The 23,402-nt window shown below is 38.1% G+C and overlaps 1 non-coding gene across 1 annotated transcript; it reads left to right on the top strand.

The window, feature by feature from the left end:
• Positions 1-22,964: 22,964 nt before the first annotated feature.
• Positions 22,965-23,068, top strand: LOC123783152 (U6 spliceosomal RNA). Its single transcript, XR_006777134.1, has one exon. It is a non-coding gene; the product is annotated as a U6 spliceosomal RNA (small nuclear RNA).
• Positions 23,069-23,402: the final 334 nt, after the last annotated feature.

The following is a 23,402-nucleotide window of genomic DNA, read 5'->3' as shown; positions in this document are numbered from 1 at the left end:
TCCTTAGAAATGACTGGGGACAAAATAAGCATCTCTCAAGTTTCCGAGCATTCTAAGTAGAAAATAAAAACCTTGCAATAACATTACCTCTTTGATGCACAGTAAGTTATAATGTGTTTAGCAATGAGGCCCCATCCTCTGTCCAGCCCCATCTTTTCTCAAAGGAGCTTGTTCTGTGAGGTGGGGTCAGAGGATGTGGGAGGGGGAAGAACAAGGAAGTAGTGAGCAATGGCACGCAACCCCAACGCTAAAACCAGAGGCTGAGGATGGGTCTTCACATCCCTTGTACCCCCTGGCTCAGTCTCCCCAGAATAGTCTGGTGGGCACAAACTGGAAGGCTCTAGAAATCTTAAGCACTCTCCTGGAAATCCCAACCAGTCACGACCCAGATTCATACCCATGGTTTTTCAAGGGACGGTAGATGATCATGACTGGGTGGAGCCAGTTCACAGCATGTCTCAGGGTAGAGTTTGATCCTCCCAAACTCCCAAACTCTTGGCCAATTAGCTATACAGGCAGGTCATCCACCATTTCATTAACTCCAAAAGAATTAAACATCTCATTTTACAATACTGGAATTTTGATTCCATTTATCACACTATGTCAAGACTATATTTTATTTGTTTGAAGAAGTGTAGGAGATAGAATCATTCAATATCTTGATAAGTGGCAGTTACAACAGATATATGCTTATGCAGAAATTGTTTGAGTTATACACTGAAGATTAGTGTATTTTACGGACATTATGCATTTTATACATCAAAAAAATGGTTTTTAAAACCGTAACATTTTGGCTGAAGGGATTTGGTGATAAAATAATAAAGAAGGTTGTAGCAGAAAGAAAATAGGAAATAGGACCAGGCTCCTGTAAGGTCTCTTTTTTTAGAATACCCTGATTTTCATAAAGCCCCTTTTTCTCTTTTGACCTTGTTTCCAAATCTTGAAATAAATGAACTCTATGTTCCTTTGACTCCTGCTCCTCACACTATTTGTTACAAAACCAAGTGTAGATTGAGCAATTACCAAATAAATGTTATTAATGTGCAAAGTAGTCCCAATAGCATTCCAACCAAAAATTTAAAAGTTCTGAATTATTCTGTGTTGTTAACTCCTTTCAAGATTTCATGATGACATTAAATTCATAATTAAAATACTTCTTATAAACTGAAGTCTATACTTATGCATTAAACAAACGTTTCAGTTTTTACAAAGACTAGGATTACATATTATCTTATAATTTATCAGTAATTAGAGATAATAACATATTTCCCAGGATGCTTTGATTTCTTTATCAGACTTTCCTTGATTACTAAAAATGAATCTACATTACATATTGATTAACAGAAGGTGACTATTGTGTCTTTCATGACACTCAAGGCAATGAATGAGGTGGAGGAAGGAATGAGAAGGGGAAGACTTTGAAAGGATCCAGGGTCATTCCTTGATTCACGTATTCACTAAACACATGAGTAAGGAGCAGCAAACAGCCTGGAGAGTCAAAGATAAATAAAATGAAGAAACTTCCCTCAAATAGATCATAGCCTAAGTGAAGAAATAAAAACCAAAAACATCACAATAATGTATCAAGTAACCTCCTAAGTAAATAGGCATAAGGAATATGGGAAAACAAGGATGAAACTTATTAGGCATATAGTTACATCGATCCATTTTATTTTTAGAAATAAACCTGTATTTTTGCTACTTTTAGAGCTTTTTGCTAAATTACAACAATCATAGTGAGTAAATTATACACATTCTAGCTGGTAAAATAAGATAATCATGCACAGACTATAACTGATGTTAAGAATAAATATGCCTCATGGAACATTCTCCAGAATAGGTCACATATTAGTCCTTAAAATGGGCTTAAACAAACACAGGAAGACTGAAGTCATACCATGCACAGTGCTATGAGTCAATCGTAAGAAAAAAAATCTGGAAAGACCACATACATGGGGGTTAAACAATATACTACTAAACAATGAATGGGTCGACCAGGATATCAAAAGAAGAAATAAAAAAAAAAATACATGGAAACAAATGAAAATGAAAACACAATAGTCCAAAATCTTTGGGATGTAGCAAAAGCGGTCGTAAGAGGGAAGTATATAGCAGTACAAACAAGAAATAAGAAAAATCTCAAATGAACAACCTAACCTTACACCTAAAGGAGCTAGAAAAAAAAACCCAACAAATGAAGCCTAAAGCCAGAAGAAGGAAATAATAAACATTAGAGCAGAAATAAATGATATAGAAATGAAAAAAAAAACAAATAGAACAGATAAATGAAACCAAGAGCTGGTTCTTTGAAAAAAATTAATAAAATTGATAAACATCTAGCCAGACTTACCAAAAAGAAAAGAGAAAGGATCCAAATAAATAAAATCACAAATGAGAGAGGAGAAAAAACAACCAATACCACAAAAATACAATTATAAGACAATATTATGAAAAACTAAATGCCAACAAATTGGACAACCTGGATGAAATGGATAAATTCCTAGAAACTTATAAACTACCAACACTGAAACAGGAAGAAAGAGAAAACTTGAACAGACCCATAACCAGCAAAGAAAGTTAAATCAGTAATCAGAAATCTCCCAACAAACAAATGTCCCAGACCAAATGGCTTCACATGTGAATTCTACCAAACACTTAAAAAAATGTTAATACCTATTCTTCTCAAACTATTCTGAAAAACAGAAAAGGAAAGAAAACCTCCAAATTCATTCTAGGAGGCCAGCATGACTCTGATGCCAAAACCAGATAACGACTCCACTAAACAAGAGAAATATTAATTATTAGTTTTTTAATAACAAATCTTCAATAAAAGATTAATTGATCATGTAATGGTGAGTTTATTTATGGGTTCCCTGTTCTATCCTATTGATCTATGTGTCTACTTTTATCCCAGTACCATTGTGTTTAAATTACTACTGCTTTGTAATATAACTTGAAATCTCGGATTGTGATACCTCCCGTTTTGTTTTTCTTTTTCAAGCTTGCTTTGTAGAACTATTTTTCAAAGTAAGGCCTTATCTACAGGGGTTGCTGATGTTTCTCAGATTTTTTTTTTTTTAAATTTTAGTTGAATTAAACATGGTCTGGAAGTCCAAAATATATACTAAGGGAAATTAAATAAGTGAAGAGTAAGAGAAGGACCCTGATAAAGAAGTGAGAATGTTGGGCAAATATTTTTTAAAATTTTCACTCTGAGATGAAAGCCAAGCAAAATCAAGGAATACTGGATATTAAATAGGAATGAGTGTCACTTGAAGCCCCTTCCATGGTGGAAAAGCACATGTTATAATGTTCCTGTTGCTGAGTACGACCGTGGACATGTGGTTCATGCTGAAGAACTCTGAGTTGTTGAAATAAATGCAAACCAATGTCTCCTCATGAAGGACAGTGACAGCTCCATGCAACAGGGTGGGCATGGGCAATTAGGGGGCACCAGGGGAGAAAAGAAGGTGCCATGTTAGGGATTTTAGGAAATGTCAAACCAAGGGTATAGAGTTTTACCTAATTCAGTTAAATACAGTTCATTTTTGTGGATTTCTCAAAGATGCTTCAACATCACTAAATTCACTTACTCAGTTCTAAAAGTGAGAGAAAACCCACTTTGGCAGAAATATTATTTTGTATTATTCTGGACTTGATTTTCTAATATGGAATTTAGGAGTTCTGTGACTAAGTATCTGAGAATAATTTTCTTTCCTTGAAATAGTGTAGCAGGTTTTGATGTCAGTGCTATGTTTTCCTCATGAAATGTTTTCTCCTTTTCTGTTTTCTAAATGAGTTTGAGTAAGGTTATTATTATTACATTTTTAAGCATTTAGTTGAACTTGCAAATGAAAGCATCTGGTGCTAGCATTCAGTTTGTGTAAAGTTTGTAATTACAGATTCAATTTCTTTAAGAGAGAGAGGTTAGTCCAGACATCTTGTGTTTTGTGCCAATTTGATGAAACCGTGTATTTCAAAGAACTCACCCATTTCCATCATGTTGTTAAATATACTGGTTCATAATGACTCACAATTTCAAATCATATCATAATATCTTCATAAGATTTAGTAAAGTTTCCTCTTTCTTGATATCAGTTATTTCTCTTTCCTGTGGATCAGACTGGCAGGAATTCATCGATATTATTAATCTTTTTTTACTTTTGTTTTTTTCATTTTTCTCTATTAATTTTTATTCATTTCTTTATTTTTCTTTTTTGGGGGAGTAATTGGCTCTTTCGATGGCTTTGAGGTGGTAATATATAGGCTGTTCATTGTTAGCTATTTTCCTACATGCTCTGGCTGCTTCCTTCTTACCTGCACACATGCTGCACCTGGAGCCCGTGGATTTGTTTGTTTTGTTTTCAGTTTATCTCCATCTGTCTGTGTGGTTCTGCTTATTTATTAGCAGCCCATGGATTACTTAGTAAGTATTGCTTGACTTCCAAGTATTTAAAAGTTTTCCAGGCATTGTCTTGTTGACTTTTAGCTGACTGACGTTGTGGTCAGAGAGCATCTGATGTGCTCCCTTTTGGAGTCAGTTATGCTGTGCGTTCCCCACAGCGGTTTCCTCCTGGCATCCTAGGATCTGTCCTCTGTGTGTGTAGCTCAGGATTTCTCCCACATCCCAGGGGACAGCAGGCACAGGGTGTGCGGGCTGCACCCCTGCAATCCCTACTCCATCTCGTGAGACCGTCCTGTACTGCGTGATCCTGGCACCTACTTATTTGGGAAGATGTCCTGAAGGGACAATCAGAATGTATATGGAGTTTATTTGAGGTTCTTCCCATCTGTCAAGCATCTAGTGCCATGCTAACCACGCTTCAGTATCTGTAAAGAGTTCTTTATCTTATTTTCTGTCATATATATCTGCCAGCTGCATAGTTGTTTCTAGTGCGAGAGGTCTCTAATGAATTATTCCATCTGGGACAAAACTTAATGTCCCGAGACTAATTTCTGAAATCAAACAGAGTAGCCACACACAGAGAACTACCCTGAAAATTCAATTCATCTGTACTTTTTGCTTGTACAGAAAAGTCTAGAAAAGGGTGATGGGCTTTACAGGTGAGAGAGAGGTTAAAAATAAAATTTCAGTTAAAGTTCTAAAGGTCAACTGAATCCAAGTTTAGCATGGGGAAAAACTTCACCCCTGAGGCAAAGCTGAAACTTCGCTAGCAGCCCTTGGCACTGACTGAGCACCTGGGAGCCGGACCTGTGAATCTCCACCCGTCCAGTGGGTCCCTTTCCTCCTCCCTCGCGGCTGCCTGCTCCCTGTGCATGCTACCAGCCCTGGGAAAGAGCTCAGGTAAGGACTCTGCTTTCAGATTGCTTATTTTTTATTAATATTTGATTTTAAAAATTATTTGACTCTAGTTTGCAAATTCAGATGGGCAGACAAATTATTCATGTTTAACTCCTTATGTGGCAAAACTTTGCCTTTCTTTTATTCTATCTGTACCATTTCCAACCAGTATATTTTTGTTCCCAGAATGACACAACTTATGAAATAGAAAGATCTAGAAACCAGAATACTCTCCATATTTGACAATTCTTAGTTGGGAAATATGAGTTACACTGAGTGATACAAAATGAGAATAACATCGTAAATTCTTGTTTTCTAAAGCTTAAACACATCACTGCTCATATCCCATGTTATTTGCATAGTAATTGACAGCTGAGAAAATGTGAAATGGGAAGTCTTAAAGTTTCAAGGAGTCACTTTCAGTTATCGAGACTGATGTAGGAAAGACTTTAGTGTTTGAAGCCAACGGCCAAGAAAGAATTCTTGAGATGTCTTTGGTGCAAAAAGGTGATTTTACCAAAGCACGGGGACAGGACCTGTGGGCAGAAAGAGCTGCACTGGGGTCATGAGGAGGGACTGATTATATGCTTTCAAGTTGGGAGGGGGTTAGGGATGGCGTAAGTCTCTAAGGAATTGAAAGCAAGGTTTCCAGGACCTTGAGGTGGCTAGCTATTGTTGGGAAAAGGTCATTTATTACTATCTAATAAAACCCGAGTCATGAGACCCTTCAGATATGTATCGGTGGGCCATATGCTTGGGGGATGATTGCCAACATGTATCTTGGGCAGTTTAGAGATAAAGGAAGTTTCCAAGGGAATTTTTATATGTTAAAGTAGACTTACAGGATCCTGGGGGGCGGGGGCAGATTTTTGGGCTAAGATTGCCTTTTGCCCTTAGCAAAGTATTAACATTGAGGCAGTTGAATGCCTGGAGAAAGGTCACTTTGCCTGTTTCAAGGACTTGTCAATGGGCTATACGTAGTCAGGAAATTTAATCATTTTTCTTCTGCCTTTGTTCCCAACATCAAAAACTTCAGTTAAGTATTTTCCTTATAAATAATTGAGAAAACACTCATGAATATTATTAGTAAGTAATCAGCCAACCATTCAGGCAACTCAGAAATGAACATTATGCTATAGCAGACATTATTATATGTTATCTGTTTCAGCTATATTAAAAGATAGTCTTTTTCTCATTTGTAAACTATGCATCCTGCACAATTATTTCTGAACTATGCCTCCATCGGGAATAATACATTGATCTGTGTTGTGTGTAGGGGTGATAATCTTCTCCATATAAAGATAGTCGCCCTTATATGCCAATACCTCTAGATCATATTAGATATCTTAGTAATAAGATTCCCAGTGTTACTGCTCAAATGTGCTGAGATTAAATCACTAATAATTTGTGGGTCTCCACTTTCAGATACTCCTGGAAGTCCAATGGTCAAAGTTCTGAGGGGTAGTAAGAAGGTCTGCATTTCTCATCTGGAATTGCCCATCTATCTCATAGCTGCTTACATGGAAATAGTCTTTGTAGCGGAGGAAAAATAATTCTTCCCTCTACCTTTCTAGGTTCCTGGTCGAGACCCTCCTGTAATCGCAAGATTAACAGGAGGAAAATAAACGGAAGTAAAATAACATGGATACCTCCAGTATATATGGGACATACCCAGGGGAACAGAATGATCCTCAAAATGGCCGGAGCCAGCACCTGTAATACTACCCCTAGCCACAGACAGAAGGTGTTGGTGGGGGGAGGGAAAACAGTTCTGGGAGGTGACCAGAAAAAGCTCTGTAAACAAGGGCATGCTTGTTATGCAGATTTAAGTTGCTTTCTCCAGAGATAAGAGTTTATAGAGATTCAGTAAGAAGGGGGGACCCCTGACAAATGTAGATCTTCCTTCTAAATGTAAATGTCTCTTTCAGAAGGGTAACTTCTATTCAGTTTCCAGAGGGTCTCAGTTTCTTAAAAATAATCAGCTCAAGGTAATGTTCTGAAAATGTAAGGTGTTTTGAAGATGAAATGTAGGATTGAAAGTCCAGGAACACTTCCCTCAGAAGTCCATTCGCAACTTGCTTTCACACTGCAGTTCAGCTTGAGTTCTGCGGTCAAATTTGTCATTGTTGGATTTGTAAAATGACAATGAAGGGCTTACATATTCCAAGGGAAGGGGGGAGATGCTTGAACCGATGCTGTAGTAAAGCATATACACAAATGCCCAATAAACAAGTGAAATCTCTGTCATAATTACCCATCGGGTAGTGCAAATGAAAATGGCCATCACATAAAATGTCCAAGCCTTTGCTAGGGCTAACATCGAAAATGCCAGGAATCCAAGGTTCTGAACAGGAGTAGCTCAGCGTTTCTCAGACGTTCTTACAGGGTGTGTAAAATGGTACAACAACTTTGGAAAAGTGATTGGTGTTTACTGGTAAAAATAAACACATGTGAACCTGATAAGCCTAACGTATTTACAAAGAAGAATGAAAAGATATTGATGAGGGAGCAGAAGGCTAGCTGAGGACAAAGCAGAAGCTGACACCCCACAACCCCTCCCCCTCATGGGATATAGGTGACATCCCTCAGGCACTCCTGGCTACCTTAAAGGAAAAACAAATAGTTAATTTACAAAGATCACAATCCTGCAAGACTTGACTCTCCCTCAGTTTACAAAAGTCTTAGCAATTTACAAGAACAAAGCCTTTCTATCAATAGCCTAGCTTCCAGAAGGGAATGTAAATATAATTAAATGTCCTTATAACCTACAGCCCATTGACAGATACTTGAAGCGGGCAGAGTGTAATGTTCCTCCAGGAAGTTCCCAACTATCTTGTTGTTAATGCCTTGTTAGAGGGAAAAACAACCTTAACTTGACTATAGCAAGGACTCAGGTATTCTGTGAGTCTTCTTTAACGTGCAAAAATCCTTTTGAAACCTCCTTTTTCCATACCTCCCCGAACCCCATAGTATATAATCAGCCACATCTCACAAACCTGGGGCAGCTCTTTCTGCCCATGGCTCCCCGCGCTTTAATAAAAACCACTTTTTTTGCACCAGAGACGTCTCAAGAATTCTTTCTTGGCTGTCGGCTCCGGACCTCATACCACTGAACTTCACCTATATTCCAAAACCCCATCAACATGTCATTAAAATGACTTTTGTGTAAGAATGTTATATTTAATTCATGCATAAGCAAAGACTGGAAACAACTCAAATGTCCCTTCAAAGAAAAAAACAACCCAAGAACAAATGTTGGTATATTCAAAGAATGGAATAATATCCAGCAATATAAAGATACAAATTATTGGTGCAAAAGACATAAATGAGGAAAAAGAAACCAAGACCAAAGAGTCCCTACTTAAATGTAATTACCATATATTCAGAAACAGATGAAGGTAATCTGTGACAATAGAACTCAGCACAGCAGTTACCTCTGGGGTGGGAGATTATCAGAAAACGTGCATGAGAAATTTCTCCTTTGACTGGAATTATACGACATCCTCACGGAGCTTAGATCACACAGTAGGACACATTTGTCAGACTCCTCAAGGTCTACACTTAAAATCTGTGCGTTTCTCTGAATGAGCGCTATGCCTCCATTTAAAAGATTAATATTTCTCTGCAGTATTTTTTTTTTCTTTCTGCAGAATAGAGTTGCTGAAACCTCAACATTAAGTGTCCTATGTTTAGAATGTTTTCTCGGTTGTAATCTTTCCGTGTGGGCAACGTGTAGTATTTTATTCCCTGATACCGCGGTGTTGGAGTTGTGCCGTCTCTCTTCACAGACCCGTAACTCTGCACAGTTAATGGTGTCTGCATCCCTCTACCTATCACCTACTCAACCTCGCCGACTGCCGTCTACCCACAATGATTGTTTTCTACAGCATATGTTCACAGAAATGGAACTTCTGAATCAAACGGTAGGTATATTTAACTTTTTAATAACTAATAAAACCATATTTTTCTTTTTGTCTCCTCATCACTTTTAAAGATTTCTTTGTATATTATTAATATTTTACCAACGAGGTTTATTTCCACAGGTAACTACATGTTCCCGTTATCTGTTGCTCTACAACAAACAGCCCCAAAACTTAGTGACATAAGCAACAGCTTTCTTATTCTTCATGGTTATTTGGTTAGTGAGGGTCGGCTGGGACATTCTATTTGGGATCTCAGGCAGTTGGAACTCAACTGAGTTGAACATCCTATGTGGTTTCTTTACTCACCTCCAGGCCCTGGGATAACTGGAGGCAAGAGATGGCCAGGTATTTCTCCCTCCGTCTTTTCTTTCCTCTCTCTCTCCTTCCTTCTCCCTCCCTCTCCCTCTCCCTCTCTCTCTCCCTCTTCCTCTCTTTCTTTCTCTCCCTCCCTCCTTCTCCATACGGACTCTTCACAGGACTAGCATAGGTTTCCTCACAACATGATGGGCTTAGAGTAGACAAGCTCTTTACAGGACACCTGACTTTCCCCCGAGCTAGTATTTCAAGAGACGGAGGCCGAGCCTCAAGCCTCTTAAATCATCATCTTAGATGCCACACCGTGTAACTCCCACCCCATTCTGTCAGCTATAAGCCAGATTCAAAAGAAGAAAACTAGATGAGGTCAAGAATACTGGGAATGAATTAGGGGGTCTTCTTTGGAAAGGACCTACCACACTGAGTTAATAGAAATGGAGTTAGGGATACTGAGTAGCTCATTAGATTGTTCTGAGGGCTAGAGAACCACAGTCAAGGCTACACAGTGAGGGGAAATGTCCCAAACAGTACATGGCCTCTGCCCAGAGAATCAGAGAACCACATGTCTTTTGCATGCTGTGTGTGAGCTCTCTAGGGAATATTCTGTTTATGCATCTGATCAGTTGCATTCAGTGTACATGTTCGTGTTCTCTTTGTAAGAAAGAAAGGAAAGCCATTTACTAGCTTTTTCAGCACTCTGGCTCCTGTAAAAGGACTTGACTGTTTAGATATTTGGGCCAAAAATGTCCCCGTTAGAGGGAACTTGCCTCACAATATACCCGAGGCAGAGTGTCCCTGGTGGCTGAACTGGAGGAAAAGGGATAGGACATTCCATATACTGGAGAGGAAATAGAGTGCTGGGTTATGTAGGACCTTGCAGAGACTGTTACCAGGATTTTCTATTTTACTTTAGTGAGATGGGGAGCCAGGGAGAGTTTTGAGCAGAAGAGGGATATGATCTCCTTTCATCCCTCGGGTTTCTGGGCTGAGAATGGACTGTAGAAATCAATGGTGGTGAAGCAAGATCAGTTAGAAGATGAGAAATCCAGGGGCACCTGAGTGGTTCAGTCATTAAGCGTCTGGCTTCGGCTCAGGGCATGATCCCAGGGTCCTGGGATTGAGCCCTGCACTGGGCTGCCTGCTAGGTGAGCCTACTTCTCCCACTCCCTCTGCCAGCCGCTTCCCCTGCTGTGCTCTCTCTCTCTCTCTCTCTCTCTCTGTCAAATAAATAAATAAAATCTTAAAAAAAAAAAAGATGAGAAATCCAGATAAGGGATGATTGAGGCTTGTCCCAGGTGGTAAGTGGTAGAATGAAGGTAAACAGTGGGTTCTGGGTATATTCTGGATACCTTCCGATGGGTTGGATGCAACATGAGTAAACAAAAATAAATGAATGAAAGAGGATATGAAGTTTTGGGCCTCAGCAATTGAAATTTGGAGTTGCTATCAATTATGGTTTGGATAAGTAGGAAAATCTAGCCTGAGTGGTTCAGAAATCCAGGATTTAACATTAAGCATGTTACATTAGAGATACATACTAGGGTATTTGAAATATATAAAATCGGAAATACAGTAGACAGTAGGAGAAAAGACTGGGCTGGAGATCTACATGTGGAAATGTCTGTCACATGGTTTTATAAATCATAATGTAAGTAAAAAGAGACAAGACTAAGCCCTAGAATCACCTGACACTGGAAGGCTAGATGGAAAAGAAACTTGGAGAAGAGAAGCAGCAGCCCATAGACAGGAGGAGAATTGGGCAGGTGAGGCACCTTGCTTCAACTAACAATAGTGGTATTAGTGGGGCCAGGATTAGAAAACAATCCTTACATTGTGGCACCTGCTGCCCTCTGTGTCTGTCTGTGTAAGTGACAGATGCGCCATGACGAAGGAAGATGCCCCCTGTATTGCAAAACTTGCAGAGCTGTAAATGCATAGATGCCAAAAAGAGTCTGTCAAACTGAGGGAGTACCTCCAATGTTGCAGAAGCTTGAGTTACTGGAGGATTGAGAACTGATCAATGGACTTGGCAAAATGACAGAGAATGGTGACCTTGGCAAAGCTGTTTTGGGCCATAAGGATGTCGGGGACTTTGAAAAGGCAATTACAGCAGAGTCTTGATGGGAATACACGTAACTGCTCAAGTTTAAGAGAAAAATCAGAGAAAATCTGCGGACAGTGAAGATACATCATGACATGGGAAATTTTCTGGAAGGGGGTAGGGAAGATTGGATGGCTAGTGGAAAGTGGTATTAAGGAAGTATGCCTTCTTTTCTTTTTTTGGAAAACAACATCTACCATCTATTAAACATATTCTTGGTGCCAGATGCTATAAAATAGCATTTTTATATGATCCCATTTCAACATCACAACAATGTAAGACAAGAATTATCATCTGTCTTTTAGAACTAAAAAGATTGAGTTTTAGAAAAGTTAAATAATCTGCCTGAGGTCATCTACTAGTAAGTGCCCAGGCTAGAATTTGTGTTCACAGCTATGAGATCTGAAAGTCATTTTTTGATCATACTTTCAAGTATGCCTTTTTGTTAATGGAAGAAATAAGAGTATTCTTGTGTAGCAATGGTAATAATGCAGTAAAAAGGAGAGTAATTAGTGGGAATAACAGGAAGAGAGGAAAGAAGTATTAGTGGGAATGGCACAGTAGTACAAAGGCCAAAATTTGTTTTGGAAGTAATACACGCACGCACGATTAATGGGAGCAGTTAGGGAAGCAGAAGTTATGGGCACAGATGCCGGTAGGTGGTGGATGTGGCGATGACTGCCGGTAAAAGTTCTCTGTTTGTTGTTATAATTTTCTTAATAATTAGCAAGAACACCAATTGAAATGAAGACTAGGGAAATGTGGTTGAGATGGTATCAGGAGTAAGTTTGAGATAGTCATCTGGGAAAGGGGAGAGTGAACAGATAATTATAGTGTGTCACTTCTGGACATAATTACAACTGCTCATGTGGTCATAACTTTAAGTGAGACGAGTCAGTGGAATGCTCTGTGTGTGTGTGTGTGTGTGTGTGTGTGTGTGTGTGTGTGTGTGTGTGTGTTTTGCAACGATGTTCAGCTGTGAGGATGAGGAGCCTGGGAGTGGATATTTGAACACAGCGAGTCACAGGCACCTTTTGATGTAGTTGCGTGGTTACGCAGAGTCACAGAACTGATGCTAAGAATTAAAAATAAAGAAGAAAGCATGAACGGCTCTCCACATTCTTCAGTAAACAGTAACTCAGGGACATTGTAACATGTGTCAGATGGAGCTGGGATTAATATCACCAGGGAGTGACGAGCCCCTGGCCCGGAGTGCTTCAAGGTGCAGTGCCGTGCTCTCTCACTCCCTTGGGTCCAGGTGCAGTGGTGGGTTCCCCTGCTTACTGTTTGAAGCCAACAGACTGAACAATAAACCACTTTGCAACATGGTAGACATGAGTGAACTCTAACTTGTTTCCATATGCAAAGCATGAAATGTGCTCTGCTCTGAGCAGAGATTTTGCCTTTACTACCATCTTGCAACATTTCATACTCTTCAGCTTCCTGCATGAAAATTCTAATATCCACATGAGGTCCTGCCGCACAATCTTCCTATTGACATAGAGACTTAACTGGAAGAAACGTGCCCATGCCCAGGACTCCATCGCCACGCGTGGGAGGAAGGACAGCTGGATTGTTTATCTGCTTACTGAAGGAAAGCACTCAGGTCTGAATTTAAGGAAAGGCAATCTGAACTATGTTAAGTTTACTGCTTTTAATGAGATCTGCACTCCTTCCCAGAGTCACAACATGGAATTAATACATTCTGAAGATTTTGTCTATTGGTTTTTAAGGAGGAATAATAAAATTAGGAGGAAGTGAGCACTGGTGGGGCATGCCACCACAGATATTATCAATTGGTGAGCCTCACTATAAAGTGCATTTCTAACCATTTATCCAAATAAGTGGTGGGGATATATTGAGACTCTTTTTTCCCATTGGATTTATTTACTTCAAGGTTCATAGAAATAAATATTCCTTAGACCCAAACTTAATAGATTTATGTTAGGCTATCTTAAAGAAAGAAAATATTTGAAAGCTAAAAGGTTTGAGCTTCAGAGATATTATTAAAGAGAGAATCTAAAGGTAATGATTTTTGAAACTTCTAAAATGGACCCATATCTAATGACGTGTGAAATGGAGATAATTCCAAAAGACTGTGAGTTTAAAAAATGCCAAAGTAATGATCATTAAATGAGATGACCTAGTTTATATTAAATTATGCAATAGTTATAATATTAACACTATAAGCGACAAACTGCTATAAAATAACTATGTATTATACAAATTGAAAAAAATAGTAAAATAATACATAGGACCATAAACCTGATTGTATTCATTTTGCTCTCTTCAGTCATCATAGAAGGCTGCCGTGTTTATTATCACATTTCCTGAGTTATGATGAGCTGCTGTCATCCACGCCCCCATTTTCTCCCAAATCTGTGAATCCTATTCTAAATCCAGACTCCAGATGGTCAGCTGTGGGGTGGACACAGGTTCACCCTATCAGCGTTTTGTGTACTGACTGAGTTTATGGTATACAACTTAACCTGCAGATTAACTGATGCTACAAAGAAATCTGTGTATGAGGAAAATGGATATCAGGATGCCCATTTCCCACATTAACGTATCTTGGGTACCAACATGGCTTAGAAAAAGGTGTTGGTTTCGATTTTTTTTCATTTATTTTAAACTATGTTACTGAATACTTGGGGGAGAATGTTATTTTCCTTACAAGAAGACCTAATCATAATACAGAGCATGACCTAGGAGAAAGACACGGGCTTTGTGGTAAGAGAGATCTGTTTGTTAGTATGTTGTATTCTTTATCTGCCACTCATTCTTTCTACCTTATTTTAACAGATAGTGTTGATTTCCTCAAGGGTGCTGGGTATCAGCGCTGCCACCCAGGAGCGCAGTGGTTGTGTCTATATGGTGTAACTTCTTGGCATGAAGTCTCCTCACTAGTGAGGTGGTGGGTGCCAAGTCAACATGACAGGGTAACCTGGTGATACTATTTTATCTGTATAATTTCAACCTTAAAATGTCCAAATTACTTAATTTTCATATGAATAGTAGATAAAAAGCATGCATTAATAAAAATAAATCATAGAAAATGTCTTATGAACAATACTTTCCACACTGTGTTTTCTTTCAGCAATTTATTTCCCTTCCACTCTTCATGGCCAGGCTTTTTTGAATTTAGTTTGATTCTCAATTTCTTATTCCTCATTTATTGTTCCTTTCTTAAATGAGTGACAGCACTAATGTCCTTCTCCGTTCTGTTAAAATATTTGCAAAGTATCACTCCTTAGTCCAAATACAAATTGCCTCTCTGAGGCATTTGACATTCTTCCATTTATAGTCTTTTTCAGCCATTTTCTACAGTGGGTACTTGGTGTTGATTATCGTGCCACAGCTGGTAATAGAACAGTAAATACCATGGAAATGACCCCTGTCTTTGCTGATTTTGCACCCCCGCACTCCCGGTTTTTCCTCACTTCTTAAAACTCTTCTCCTTTTGTATCTTGTATCTTGTAACTACTCATTCTTTATGCACATTCTACATTTCAGGGTCTCTCCTCTCCCTTGTTTGCTTTGCGTAGGCACATTTTGTTTTTATTTCAAGGCAATTGTAGATTCACGTGCCACTTTAAGAAAAGAAACATCTCGTGTACTTTACCCTGTTTCTCTTGTAGCACCAATACCTTGCAGTACTGCAGTACTATTGCCAGCAGGTCACTAAAGTCAAGATAAAGAGTATTTTCATCACTGAGAGGGTTCCTCATACTCTCCTCTCACAGCCAAGCCCCCTTGCCTGTCCCCCTCAGACCCTCCTGAAACCCTGACAACCACTAATCTCTTTTCCATTTGTATAATTTGGTTACTTTAAGAATGTTGTATGAAGGGAATAATACACTAAATGATCTTTAATGATTGGCTTTTTCATTCAGTATAGTTCTCAGGAAGTTCATCTAGTTTTTTGGGTGCAACAGCAGTTCATTTTGTTTACATTGAATTGCTGAGATGTCGTCCACTGCAGTTTGTTTAGGGTGGAAGGATAGGGTTAATTCTACATTTTGACTCTTATGAACAAAGCTGCTATAAACATTCATGGACAGGCTTTTGTTTGAACATAAATCTTTACTTCCTGGGGACAAATGCCCAGGAATATAATTGCTGGGTTGTATGGTAGTTGAAAAAGAAGAATAAAAAGGAAAAATTAGTGTACTGAATTTCAAGACTTACTATAATGCTATATTAATCAAGACTGTGTGTTTTAGCACAGGATAAGCCCAAAGGGCAGTGAAACGCAGAACACAGAATATGCCACAATAAACCCAGAACCCATATAAATATGCCCAACTGATTTTTAACAAATGTGCAAAAGCATCTTGATGAAGGAAAGATAGTCTTTTCAGCAAACTATGACGGAACTATTGGATGTCCACAGGCAAAAAAAGTCTCACAATTTGTACAAGATGGATCACAGATTTAAATGTAAAATATAAAAGCTATAAAACTTTTAGAAAATAAAAGCATGGGAGAAAATGTTCAGTTGACAGAAAATGCACAATCATAAAAGAAACAACATTGAAAATTGGACTTTATAATAATTTTTTTTGCTCTGTGAAAGACACCATTAAAATGATAAAGAGATAAGCTCCTGAGTACAAAATAAAGTATTTTTAACCACATGTCTGGTAAAGATACAGGATACAGAATATACAAGCACTCTCAGAACTAAATGATCTAGAAGTAAACAATCCTAATTAAACATGGAAGAAAGAAATGAAGAGCTAGTTCACTACTGAAGACATATGGGCATCAAAGGAGCACGGAACAGAGGTCTGACATCATCTGCAATTAGGGACGCACAAACTTAAATCACTTTAGTCATTTTTTTTGAAACATAATATACATACAGGAAAGTGTACGAATCAGTTTCACAAGGTGAAACATCCAGGCAACTACAACAAAAATCAGGAAATATAATGTTCATTACCAGCACCCACAGTCTCGGCCTCTGGCCCTCTTGGCACGGCCCCCACACCAGCCTGAGGCTGACCTCCACCACTAGCAGGTAGCGTGGCCTGTTTCAGACCTTTACAGAAAGAGAAACCTATCGGACATTTTCTTTTTCCATTTTCTTTCTTTTGCTTAATATTACATATCTAAGAGTCATCCACATTACAATGTATCAGTAATTCATTCTCATGGCTGTCAAGTGCTGCATTTTCTAAACTTATCACTTTTGCAAACTTTAGGTCTGTTTCCAATCAAGACTATTATGAATAGTGCTATTAGGAAAATTGTTGTATGTGTCTTGTGTGTTTATATAATATAATATGTAATGTGTATACATAGTACACATGTAGACTATGTCTGTGTGTCTAAATAGCCAGTCCTGAGTACTTGTCCTACGTCCAACGTTAGTCCAAATAATGAAGAGAATACAGTAGTGAGATTGTTCTCGTGTTTGCATGTCATCTGCTTTCCTCACTTACGTGAATTTATTTCTCCTGATTATGTATCTGAATCAATCGGATTGTTTTACACTAAAATATCATGGGCTTATTAGTTTTGTATTCAATCTTCTTTGACTTTGGCAATATATGGCTACATATCTATAGTAAGATAAAAGAAGAATATAACCGCATGTTATTAAATCATATATATTTTACTTTCCTGTACTCAGGTAGTTGAGTGTATATGTTTTTTTATTCTACTAAATTTAACATGTGATTTTATATAATACTGGAAATGAAATATGGCCACGCTATGTTGGCCATCTGTAATGGGAAATACATGTGCCTCTCTGAACAAATTTCGGTGGCAAGTATATTGACTTTTGTATTCTTGGGTAACTAAACCTTCACTTTATAACCCTGAATTTAAGACTTCTACTAATGTATCATTTTCAAGTGTACCTTAATCTACTAATATGGTTTATACATTGTATGAGATGGAATCAAGATAAGTGGACAGAAACATCAACTTTTCTTTAGAGTAGTGATTTTATTTATTTATTTATTTAATTTAAAGATACTTTGGAAGGCAGGGAACTCACTCACAAATATCTTTTCTGAAGTTCACCTGTCCTCTGTGACTTAACACCTCTTGGTCACCGCTGACTGGACCAATATGGATATCTGACTGAAAAGGAGGCAGATAATAAACTAAATACATACAATTATTTAGCTTTAGGGCTAGTAATATTATTGGGCCAAAAAAGAGGAGCTAAATAAAGCAGAGCTGAGCGACAAAGACACCATTCCTGATGTCTATGGAAAGGAGACCCTGTCTCCCATTTTCCCTGCACATTTTCAGTGCTTACCTCCAGCTGCATTTCTTGGGAATGCAGGGATTCCAAGGTATCTCTATCCAAGAAGCTTGAAGAAGTAGGTCTTTGACTTGGATGGGATGTTCTCAGGGGATAGGGATAAGTCTCTGATGGGTCCGTGAATAAATCTGATCTACAGGGCTGGTAGGATGAAGCTAGGCTAACCATGCAGTGGACGACGGGGCCACAGTCCTTGATATTAGAGGCTCTCAGGGGAGGTTTGCTCATTTTCATGTTTTGAACAATGTTCTTGCTTATACGATTAGAGAGTGCTTTTGTTTCTTCTTGATCTCTCAGTTGCAGAGTGACCTTGTCTGAGCCACTGTTCTGTGAAGTTGCTTCTATTCAATACAACAGCAAGGCCTAGCTGTGAGGCCAGCTCCTCGCCACAGCAACGCACAACTGATTGTGTCAAGACATTTTCAGTCTGTCTGGGCTTGCTGTTGTTTTTCTTTTATTATTACTGTTGTTATTATTATTATTATCATCATTATCATTATTTTAAAGATTTTATTTATTTATTTGACAAAGAGAGAACGCACAAGCAGGGGGAGCAGCAGGCAGAGGGAGAGGGAGAAACAGGCTCCCCACTGAGCAGGGAGCCTGATGCAGGGCTTGATCCCAGGATGCTCGGATCATGACCTGAGCTGAAGGCAGATGCTTAACTGACTGAGCAACCCAGGCGTCCCTTGCTCTTGTTTTTCTCAAACTAAAGGAAAATAGCGAGAGTATAAAAGGACAGCATGAATCTTAGGAAGTCAGTGAAGCCCACTAGGGGCAAAGGCAGAGGAATGAGTGTGGTTTCTAGATGTTATTGAAAGTCAAGAAAAGTTACTTTAATGGAGGAATCAGCTATTTTACTGATTTTGAAGTCAGGAAATATACTCTTCTGCCTAAATGCTGGTGTGGCAGTTGATGGAGTAAGAAGCTTGGGAAAACATGACTTACTAGTATTTATATGTTGTCAGATTTCTTTATAACATATGACACATGGTTGATTTTCTACCTGCATCTGATGCGCATCCCAGCACAGCACAGAGTAAAGCAAACAGTGACGGTGATGGCTAAGAAATGAGTTTCAGTGTCAAATTTCCAGGGTTCAAATGAGGACTCCTCAATATTCTACCTGTGTGATCTATAACAAATTTAATTTTATGCCGGCATTATTGTATTTACAATACAGTAATATTAATACTGACCACTTCATAGGGTTGATTTCAGAAATAATAAAGCATTAAAGGTGCTTAGAATTAATGAATTAAAGTCAGCTTATTACTTCTTTGATTATGTTAACATTTACTAATAAAAAAACTCTAATATCCATTATTCTTTTTAACTTGTACTGCAAAACAAAGACTCATGGAGAGAAAAGCCAGTATTTGAATCAAAAAACAAGAATGAAGAGCAAAACGGAAAATGAACACAAGCCTCCAACAGCATCCAGTATCCTCCAGTGCACAAGCTTCCCCACCATAGAAAACACTAGTAAGGGCTGTGGCCCTTCAGCAAGACAGCCGTGTTGGATTCTAAGCTCCATGTACATACAGATAGAGGTCCAGCTACAAGCAAGGGAAGGGCTGCGTTACCCTCCTTTACCACAAATAGAATGATAACCTCAGTGTTTGGAAACTCTTAAAACTAAAATAATCATTCAAAATTATATTCAATTAAAGTGCATAACTATAGATAATAATCTTGGATCTGTCCATCATATTCAAATATAACACATGAAAACAAACCTTGAGAATATCCTCAGAGTGTCTGGGCAAATAGTGATTTATAACAGTCCAATAAGTTGTGTAATTACAAAAGCATCAAAAATGCCTAATGATTTGGTGGAAGAGAAGCACTAATAGAATATTGTTTTGCCGCGAACAGGAACTGTCCATATTTTGCCCACTAATGCACTGAATTAAAAAAAAAAAGGTCCCTAGACAAAATTTAAAAGAATTTCATAAATAAAATTCAGATAAATGGGATGAATAAGTGATGGCACCTGAAAGAACAAAATTTTAAATGAGAGAAAATATTCTTTGAGGAGAATCTGAGAAAGCATACTAGTCAGAGCCCAAACCTCAGGTGTGGATGCATTCTTTCACAGAGTGAATCATTCTGCTTACTTATTCAAGGACACATCTGAAATAGTCTATTATCCTGATTGAATGGCCTCAGAGCCACTGAGTTTCCAAGCTTATTGGTTTCAATCTTTTTCCTTTTCTGTGAAGGTCACTGTAGGAAATTGTCTTAAATATACTGCATACAAATCTTGCCCCTCACACAAATGTTCAACATCTTCCTATTTTCTATTCTCATCGCAGTGTATTGCTCAAACTAAAGTAGGTCAACATATATGAATAAAATATATCAAAATATCTTCTAGTTGCTTATTTCTGCACAACACTCAGATCCTGGTCTGACAGGTACAAAGAACTGAGCTTGTGAATTTCCTGCACTTGTGCCCTCCAAACCCTGCTCTTCCTCCAGTGTTTGCTGCTCAGGAAATTATACTTACCATCCTGCCATTGCTTAATTCAGAAACAGAGACATCATTCTTTAAAAGGACAGCTATAAATGGTGGTTAAAATCTGCAGTCACTTAATGTTGTTGCCCTTCTTAACACTGTCCAGTGGATCTTCATTTCACTTAGAATAAGGTCCAGATTTCTTATGTAGCCACACAAAGCCCTATAGGAACTGACTCTTGGCTACTTCTCTGACTTCATCTCTGACCACTCTTCAAATAATTCTCTAACCATACTGCCTCCCTGCTATTTCTCAAACATAATTCAGTCTTTGTATTTGCCATTTCCCCTTTGGCCACATGGATTGCCTCTTTACTTAAATTTCGTCCCTTGCAGAGAAACCTTCTACCCCATCTAAAACAGGATCTCCATAACTTCCTCTACTTATTTTGAATCATTTAAATTCTAGCTGGAAGCACTCAAAAGCCAGTGTGGGAATTTCCATGTTCTTACTTTGCAAGGAAGCTCATGAAAGTGCTTATTAATGTAAAGTGTGTTGTTAAATGTCCAGCAACCAGCTTTCTGAAACAAGAAAACACAACTCTAGTAGAATATGCTGATTCCTGAGGTGTAATGACTCCTGATTTCAGACCACCAACATTATGCCACTGAATTTGATGTTGGAAAGAGATGGTAATAATTGGTGGAGACACAGTGAGCTAGCTCCATTGTGCAAGACAACAATGACATCAGTGCAGCTTGGCCGTTGGCTCACAGCTTACGGCTTACAGCTTCTGTACAGTCTACAGTATTCTTTGTGGGAGCAAGAGCTAAACTACTGTCTTGTGAAACCCCTGAAATATTGATGTCTTTGCTACTGCAAAATAGTTGAGACTGTCCTGATTTGTACAAATATGTTTAAGGGGTGGAGGTTGGGGCATCAACCTGGTTCTAAGAGTTCTGGTTCTCACACAAATGTCATCATTACATAGTTCGCAGGCCTTGTGATAAAAAGACACAGATTGCTCAGGAGAAGAATTTCTATGTATGGGACTCAAACCAGTGGTAGCTCTCCTGAAAATCTTCAAATAAGAGAATAATGCACAACATAACAAAAAGAATGGTTGTTATTACTTTAATAACTTAAAAATTATTACTACTTTGTTCCAAAAATTGTTCTAAGCACTTTATCTTTGGGCATATTTCATTTTATTTACCAATAAATTCTAGAGGAATATACTGTCATCTCCAATTTATAGTCATTCAACTATATTGAGTTGAGGGTGATTAAGAATTTCCCCCCATGCAGCTAGTAAGGGGTTATGGAAACTTCTTTTTAAAAATGACCTCATTTCTCCATAGAAAATAGGAAACAAAACATATACAACTTCCTTCTTTGATCAAGGAAAGATCCCATAAAATCAGAACCATGAATATCCCTTTAAGCAAGTATTAATTAATGAAAATATAAAACCAATCACTTAGACCTAAAACACATTTTTGTTCAGACTATATTTTATAAAGCACTTTTCACTGCTAATAAGAGAAGTTAATGATACGAACATTTATGACTCAGGTTGTTAAACAATGAACCTACCTTCTAACCTATAGAATCACCTATAAGTTGCCATTTTTCTAATATCATCTGTAGAGGCAACACGTGCAATATAAAAATTAGTGAAACATTTATTTGTATATTGTTTGTCCTAAGCATACAGTTTTTCCTGTGGGTCCAAGACTAATGGTGTGTGCTAGCAAATTCTCACTCTCTGAACTCCCTTATGGCCAATGAGAGAAGCAGCCAATGTCGGGGAACAAGTCATTAGAGCTTATGGACCTCAATTTCTCCAGGTGAAGCAAACCTGCTAAAAGTATAGGAATTGAGGAGGTTCTTTGACTTCATCAATAGTATACAAAAACCAACCTGCCTTTCGACCTGTCTTAAAACTTCCATACTTGGTGTTGACTCTTTAGTGATATGGAAGCATATACTTATTCCATGATGATAAAATTAAGAACAATGAAATAAAATCTTTCTTCACTAAACTCTAATTACAAACCATATGAAATTACTTTGGCATGTAGTATATAGAGCTCATCCCAAAACTTAGCAGTTTTTGCTTCACAACTGATGATGTCATAACAGAATTGATTCCAGGATATGGAAAAGAAAGGCCAAGGTCAGAAGACATCTTCCTGTCAGGACTTCAATACCAATGGCAGCAGAGAAGCTCCAAAGTCTCCAATTCCAAATGTATCATTTGGCAGAAATTTCTTTGTAATTTGTATAAACTGTTTTTACACATGGTTTAATGTTTTAGCATCTGCTTTATAGTTAGTGAAGGTCAAACACCAGGGCAAACACTTGAAAATGAGCCCTAATTATGATTTAATTCAATGAAGAATCCAAGGGAAGAAAAAAATAGCAATTTGGTCTTCTCTGGCTGTTTCCTTTGAATTAAACTATTATTTGACAAAACAAAGATGAACAAAGAGGGGGTTTAAAACAAAAAGTAGATAAGATGGTCTTTTATTACTTTAGATACAATATGTCAGAAAATTAAACAGTTAAAAATCATTCGCTTTGGCAGCACATTTAACTAAAATTGGAAAGATACAGGGAAGATTAGCATGGCCCCGATGCAAGGATGACATGCAAATTTGTGAAGCATTCCATATTTTTTGAATGCACATGGACCTTTCTCCAGCATAGATCACATACCTGTCACAAATCAGGTCTCAACGGGACAAAAAGATTGAGATTATACCATGCATATTTCCAGACCACAATGCTTTAAAACTTGAAATCAACCACAAGAAATAACTTGGAAGGACCACGAATACATGAAGGTTATTAAAGAGCATCCTACTAAAGAATGAATGGGTCATCCAGAAGATGAAAGAAGAATTAAAAAAATACATGGAAAGAAATGAAAATGAAAACACAACAGTTCAAAACCTTTGGGATGCAGCAAAGGTGGTCCAGAGAGGGAAGTATATAGTAATACAGGCCTTCC

This window comes from Ursus americanus, chromosome 6, assembly GCF_024610735.1.
Source record: "Ursus americanus isolate L20-20 chromosome 6, mUrsAme1.1.p, whole genome shotgun sequence".
In the NCBI taxonomy this organism is placed as follows: domain Eukaryota; kingdom Metazoa; phylum Chordata; class Mammalia; order Carnivora; family Ursidae; genus Ursus; species Ursus americanus.
This window is presented reverse-complemented; position numbering and strand designations above follow the sequence as displayed.